Raw genomic sequence first — 8,085 nt, 5'->3', positions numbered from 1 at the left:
TTACGATCAGAATAATAAATTGCGAGAAAATGAAAAAAAAAAGTGCGTTATCAGCGATGTAGGTAGGTTTTCTCAATATTCAAATAACATGTCAGTTTTCATAATACAATTACTATTGAAGGGAAAGATGAAATTGCTTGCTTGGATAAAAAAACTTTATTCAAGTACAACATATTACCTAGAGAGGAAAATATTGGTGCGCCAGCCGTGGCGGTCATATGCCAGAAATCATATTTAAAATGTAATGCCACAAGATTATCTTGCGGATAAATAAAATTCATGTCAATCGAATAATCCATCGTTGTTTTATTGCAATTTAAAGTTCTATAGCTCTAAAAAAAACACCCTTCATAATCAAGTGTTTTATTTTATTTTCTTTTAGTAATATTCGTGCAGAATTTAGTGTGGATCGAGCAATTAGAATATTCAAAAAACAGATATTTTGTGGGCAAAGCAGCGTTGAGCAAGTTCAGTACATGAATATCCATGTAGGTACTGAACCTCGAAATTTTTCTGGCTATGGTCATGCGCGCAAAAGCTCCTGACTTAACGTAAGTGCTTTATTAGGTTTAAACACTGAAAGAAATGATTCAATGAGAAAGGTTTACCAAAATTATTCTTACTAGGGCTGATTTATTTCTTACTCTCCAGTTAAAACAGCCCTATAGACATAGTAAATTGAGTTGCTATAGTTGTTAAATCAATTTTACTAGGTTTTTCTTACTAAACCAATGAATGTGTTTTATTGTCACATTCAAATGTCGAATTGCCGCAGTAAACCTAAGTTGCCTGACCGTCGCCCAATACCCATAACAATTCAGCATTACTATGAGAGATATCTTCGTTCCATAAATTTACTACCACAGTCGCACTTGTCTCTGCCACAGTTAATATTGTTTCATTAAATCAGTCGAATATATGCGATAATGATCGAATGAAGGGTTTCGCGCCACCCGATTCGCCCGCTCACACGATCGTCAACGAAAACGAAATCAGCGTATCTTCTGCTTTCTGTCCAACTAAGCGTTCTCTAATCGTCTTTAGGCAGTCGAGCAAATAAAACCAAAGTGATTGAACGAATTTAATTTAATTCAAAAGCATATCCTCATAGTGTTGTTAAAAGTGTCCATTTGAATATTCCGGAATATTTGTTGTGCTTGCCATCAATCCTGATTCCTGGGACAGTGGGACATATTCGAACAGGTGTTTGTGCAGCGCATTTTGAATCTGAGACTTCCCAATGGAGAATTCACGCTTTGCAAATTTATTACAAAGTTGCGGTCTAGAAGATTACATCGAAAAATTTACAGGTAAGTTAGGTATATTCGTAAATATTATTAGACCATCAATTAGAATTCACTAACCGTTGAGTTTTCATAATAGGTAGCAATGTTGGCCGTTGGATCTTGAAAATATGGCGGATATGCGTTTGGGATTAATACAAGGGAGTGGATGCTAGTTAATAACTTAATATTTTATAATTTCTATTGATCTCATCGCATTTTGGCTTGATAGCCCGTGATAATTTAATTCTATTCGAAAGGCTAAATAATTAATTATTGAAAGATCGAATATCAAAATCAAACGCTAATATGCATGTTCTTTCGTACTGAACAAAGTAATTCAAGTAACTAAAAACCGAGCTAAAAACAGATGAATTAGTACTGGACTGAACGAAGTGATTTTATGTAACTTAAAACAGTTCGAAAGATTATCCCTAAATTAGGGATATATATTAGAGTTGCAAAATATTAATAATGCATAACAAACATTCTAAACAAGAATAAATTTGGATATAATGTATTTGGATTTGTGAGTTAAATATTTCTACACATTGTCCCATATAGTGTACCTTATATAAAAAAAGATATTAAAACAAAATTTTCACGAATTTGATATTTTCAATTCAATGCTCTATTTCAGCTTAAAATCAGAGGTATTTACCAGAGCATCCCAAGAAATTTCAAGGCTCTTCCCCAATGAAGCACAGGAGGTTTATTTTACGCCATATACCAAGTCTAGTTCCAATCTGAGGAAACAAGCACCAAGGGGAAAACTCTGGTCGAGATATATTCATGTTAAAGCTGGCCTGAGATTGGCCGAAAAATTTTCAAATAATTATAAATCAGAAGAACATGCATCATTATTGACAGAACCTTCTGAAGAAGTTATTTCAAGTTTGAAATTATTAGAATCAGACGCAACTGATTTCCCAAGATTGTTGCTGGCGTGGAAAGCAACTTTCGAAGAGAGAAGGGATTTCATTCTTAAAGAAGATATACTGAATATACTTATAAAGTATCCAATATTGAGAACCCAGAACGGTATTCAGTTGGTAAGTTTCAATATTTTAAATTCAGCATGCAGAATAATGTTTCTATCCATTTATATAAATGACATAAATTTTGAAGTGAATGTAAAAGATGTCTACTTATTACAGTTCGAATCTGACTTCGATAGACAAAACCCTGGAGAAATAGACATTGTATACAAAGAATGGCCTAAAGTAGCGGAAGCTATTATTGACGAGTGCAAAGATAGGAAAATTGATATTGGATCCGAATTACATGGTGAGTGCAAATTTAGTTAATCATATTGTATCAAGAAGAAATGAACTGAACTAACTAAATTTTCTTCTTAATTATTTCAGATAGATCCACAAAAGCATTACTGAAGCTGCCATATCTTTAACCTGGAGACCAACAAGACTCGAGTGCCAGGAAAGTTTTTTTGTCAGTGTAGAGGTATGTTGACTATATGAACAAGTTGAATCTCAGGATTTATTTGTCGCTATATTATGAAATAATTTATTTGTTAGTTCATGTTTGAAATATTCTTTCAGAGAAAAAATGTGATAATTAGCAACAATAAAATATCTTGTTATAATATTATTTATTTTATTAGTATTTCCACCAAATAATGTTGAAGTAGTCATTGGAGATAATATTCTTCTTATGAAATGAATTCAATACTGCTGATTTAATACATAAAGCGCAAAAAATTATTGGAAATTTAGTGCATTACAGTTTACAAAGCAATTGCACAATTTCCAGGTAATTGAAATTCTGTTATTAACAATTCGAGTTAATTAAATAAAGTTCCAGTGTTAGTTATGTCAATTTAGGTCATTTTTACATCATGGTTCATTGATCAATATGATAGAATCACAATTTGAAAATAGAGTTGATATATGTTTTGCAGGTTGGTTTTAATGTTCGACAATGGTCTGTCACGCATCCGTGAATTGTTTATATCTGTGAATCCGTAGATGTTTCATCACAGAATAAACTATATTTTTATCATTTATGCACTCTCATATATTATGGTTAAACTCATCCGACTGCCTTTGTCAACTTCCGCTCTTAGTTAATTTATTTAACTGCAATGGCCCTGACTGCACCAATGTGACAGAAAAAATTTAATTGGTCAATGTTTTCTGTTACATTGAATCATTCTACCATGGCAGTTAAGAATTAATTAAAATGGCAAATGAAGCTGATAAAGGCATTCAGATGAGATAACAAGGACTACAAAATAGGTTTACTACGGCAGTAAAAGGTAGATATCCAATGTTACTATGATAGTGAGAAAAAGTTACAAGTGCAGTTATACTAGATAACTAAGATAGTAATACACACTCACAAACGCAGTTATTTAAGTCTACTGAGATAGTGAAATCAGTTTCAAAACCAGTTATATAAAATGACTAACGTAGTGAAACGGTGTTACAAACACAGTCATATGAGGATACTGAGTTAATGAGAAAAAGTTACTGAGGCAATTGAGAACTTAACAGAAGCAAGTAAACGGGTTTACAACCACAATGAAATAATGTAATAATAGTAGTAAAACTAGAAGTACAACTGCGGTCTGATCACTTTAATACTTGTGGTAAAACGGTCTTATTCCTGTTATGAAGAGTTAAATCATATAGCCATTATTAACTAAATCGCAGTAAACCAAGATGAACTCTGAGAATTAGAATGTTTTGTTGAGGCATATAGTATATGAATTTTCTCATTGCTGGTATTATATTTTTCTTTCAGTGAATGATTAGTACCTCGGCATCAGAATATTTTTCAATAATTTCCAGGTATTCTCGAATTTTAGGTTTGAATATTTTTATATTTATAGATTTTATAAACTTTAATCAATCTTCATCGCTTTCGACCTCGCTGTCATTGCTACTTGAAGATAAAAGAAAATCAACGGCCATGGCTAGTGATTTATCGATATCCATTTCAACAATTTTCGATCGCAAAATTTGAACTTAACTTTGACACAACCAATGAATTATGACAGGACCCCGTACTGTCGAAATGTACAATGCTAAAAATTCGAATTGACAGCGAGCGCCATTACCAGTCGAATAGACATTTGCTCTGCCCTGAAATTGTACATGACCTGCCGAACATAGATTTAGACTGTATTTTTTACGTTCACTACGAGTCGAACATGAATTAGCACGAACAAAATTCGAATTAATTCGCACTGGTGCAGCCAAATGCTATGTACTGTCCACACTGTTATACGGAGTTGAGGGGTGGACGCTGAAGGCGCGGACCATGTCACGTTTGGACTCTTTTGAGATGTGGTTATACCGACGGATACTAAAGATATCATGGACCGAACGAGTAACAAATGATAGGGTACTCGAAAGAATGGATAAAGAACAGGACCTTTTAACAACAGTAAAGCGAAGAAAAGCAGCTTATTTCGGCCATATTTTTAGGAACAGCAAGTACAGTTTTCTGCAACTAATCGTTGAGGGAAAGATCGAAGGACGAAGAGGCGTCGGGCGTAAAAGATTCTCTTGGCTGCGAAATCTACGCCAGTGGTTTGATATAAGAGAGGCCAGTACGATCATCCATTTGGCACGAGACAGAGAGGAATTCCAGTTGATGGTCGCCAACCTTCGTTGAGGAGACGGCACTTAAAGAAGAAAAAGAAGGTGCAGCCAGTCGAATACGCTATAACATTTTGAATTGCAGATTTCGGGTTGGCATCATAGAGTAAGTATATACATACTTGTTCTATGGTTGGCATTGGTAAGTCATTGATGGGAGGTTAGATCACAGATTACTACAGATGTTTCACTCTATGCATTTACGAAGGAAATCGTCACCGGCGTTTCGTTGACCTCGAATTCGCTCTACTCGTATTTATGAATGAGTTCGGGGTGACCAATCAGAGAGCTAGATTGATTATTTCGACTAATCGCAGCGATAGTTCAATTTGAATCGTGGATTTTGCGTTCGCTTAGGTTATGTTATTGAAAATGACGGTTCTAAGAAAATAAATTTTATTTTGTTCTTGCTTGATTTAAAATATTAATCGCAAATATTTCTACATTCAAATATTTCTCTCAATGTAGGATCGCTGCTCGAGCTCTCCTTGCAATCATAGTCTGGCGTAAACAGTCATTCATCAGTAAGACGAAAAAGATTTTTTGAATCTCAGAGATACCAAGCAACCCTTAGAACATTAATAAGATTCTAAGAAGCAACCAATAGACGTTTTTTTTAGTAATCATGCTAGTATTCCAAGGAATTTCAGTTTTGATACATACTTTCACACTCAGTTATTTTAGTGTATTGTTAGAAGTGTGGTGTAATTTTTAATTCTTGAGGTGTACCTTTTTAAAGCTCTCAGAAATACTCTTGTTTTTTGAAAGTGTCTAAAATGAAATGTTAAGTATGTGCTTTTCATTTCTGAAAATTATGAGGAATCCATATTAGTTTTCATTAGATATATTGCAATCTCTATCATTGATTTGATTGCAACATTTCAAATTAATTATCAATTGTGCAGTGTTCCTCATCAGAGCTAGTAGCAGGCTCAATGAAAATCTATACCAATTTGAATCAGTATCGAATAGAAATTGATTTTTAATATATGTTGTTTTGTTTAGTATCTAGTTGTTGATCTGTTGTGCATTTAGATATTGATTGAAAAATTCGATGAGCCTGAATGTGTTATGTATGTTTTCGAAAGAAATATTTGTCAAAAAAAAATCATTAAATATGCTAAGAAATACAACACTAATGAATGAATCCTGTTTATTTGCTTTTTTTTATTTGATACAATTCCTTTCCATTCATATCAAATTTAGTACATTTATCAGTTACAGCTAAATTTTTTGAAAATGCAACAAAGTTAGAGCCCAAATCAGACACTAGGACTCTTGCATCAAGTCCTATTTCAACCATTTTGTCGATGCAATCTCCAATAATAATAATAATCTCCAATAATAATAACCAGTTCCTTTCTGAATATTCTCTGTCATTCTTCTCAATGTAGATACTGATGGAAAATTATATATGGCAACCATTCTTTTATAAATTTTAGGCCCGGAATAATATAATGAAAGGGCATGCTGTTTAAATTCCTTGGTATATCTTCTTCCTTTTAGATTTTTATCATTGAGATCACTGATTATTTTGGATATATTTCCAAAACTATTTGGCAGATGAATATCACAAGCCTTTTTGAATTTGTCTTTAGATAGTTGTGTCTTACAAGGATCTATTTCCTGAATAGACTGTTCGAGGTTGAATGTCTTGAATTTCATTTTCCTTTGACTGAAAAATAAGGTTTTTTTTATTGACTATATATTCTCCAAATTTAACTAAATATTACCTCAATTAGATGCCTCAACTTTCTTTTTCTTGGTGTTTGGTGAGATAATTCTTTGGTTGTTTGAGTTTCCATATGTGCAACTCGTTTTCCTTCGGTTCCCATTTTATCTTCTGTTTGGGTTTGAACATCTATTCCTCTTGGTTTTCGGAACAGATTCAATGTTGGAATTGCATTTTTCGATAAACGGTGATTTGTCATTAGGTTGCATCAAAGTGGATACTGCATATTCTGTTATTTGAATTTAACAGCATTGCATCTTTGTTCATTATTATGTCATCACTACAAGCCAATTTCCATAGCATCACTCGGTCCTTATAAACTGGATTAGGAAATCTGAAGAATCTTATGGAATTCGTAGAAATCCCTTGATATCTTGCACTATTACAATTTTTAACAGAACACTTCGTACTTTTTTTACCTTGACCGGCTTCCATATTTACTAATTCCAAATATATTATAAATAATAAAATATTTAGTTCCTTTGTTGTTTTAATTCAAAGAAATATACGTATTTAATGTTTTAAAAAAAAACAGGTATTTTGAATACTTTGATGAATTTTGCTTGGTATTCAATATTCAAAGAGAATAGGAGTTGAATATAAGCAGTCGGGTGAATTCAAAAATTTGAATGGGTTAATCTGACAAATCACATGCATTTTGAACCTTTTAGAAAGACTGGGAAGTTCGGTTATCTTTGTCATTTTTTACTACAGTAGTTCATAGTGAAACTCAAGGTCAACGAAACGCCGTGCCTAAAAACGGCAGGGTGAATTGTCTGGTTAGTCTGTGGTTAGATTGTTCATTTTGTTTGTGTTATTGGTTTTGATCCAAGAAATTTTGAAACTAAAAAGTTGTATCGATTTCAAACGCACATTAATTAGTGTATTTCCCAAAGTACTCTTTGAAAGAATAAGAAGGCAAGTCATTACAGCCTGGATTATTAGTGGAAGAAAACCCGTGCAATACGATTTCACCTTCAAAGAATCATTGAATGATTTGATTGTTACCAAAAGCAACCAATACATCAGTCTGGATGAAATTTGACCAGAAAGCATCTGGATTTTAATCAATCAACGTCAACATTACAGAAACTTAATTGATAACAAGTTCAGAACAGTTAATAAAAGGAAAATTCTTATTGATAAACAGAAAAATATAATAAGTTGAGTACAATTTTATGGTGAATACAGAGAATATTTTAACAAAATGTGAAATTCATTCATCTGGAGGAAACTTGTTTATTTGAAAATGGCAGTCTTATTCTAATTAGGAATGCTGATTATGTGCATGGCATAAATGAAGTCATTCGCAATCGATAGGAATCAATACACTACATATTGTACTTATTCTTCTTTTCATCAATTATTTACAAGTATCAGCCGTTTTATCCTTGTGGTCCCCCTGGTTCTCGTCGAACTTCTCTTACACGCGATCCTTGGACCTGTC

At 33.0% G+C, this 8,085-nt stretch overlaps 1 long non-coding RNA gene across 1 annotated transcript; it reads right to left on the bottom strand.

Moving 5' to 3' along the window:
- Positions 1-5,678: 5,678 nt before the first annotated feature.
- LOC123670561 lies at positions 5,679-8,085 on the bottom strand. Its single transcript, XR_006745928.1, has 2 exons — positions 6,640-8,085; positions 5,679-6,581 (listed from the first exon to the last, which is right to left on the bottom strand). It is a non-coding gene; the product is annotated as an uncharacterized LOC123670561 (long non-coding RNA).

Source organism: Harmonia axyridis, chromosome 1 (genome assembly GCF_914767665.1).
Source record: "Harmonia axyridis chromosome 1, icHarAxyr1.1, whole genome shotgun sequence".
Classification (NCBI taxonomy): Eukaryota; Metazoa; Arthropoda; class Insecta; order Coleoptera; family Coccinellidae; genus Harmonia; species Harmonia axyridis.
This window is presented reverse-complemented; position numbering and strand designations above follow the sequence as displayed.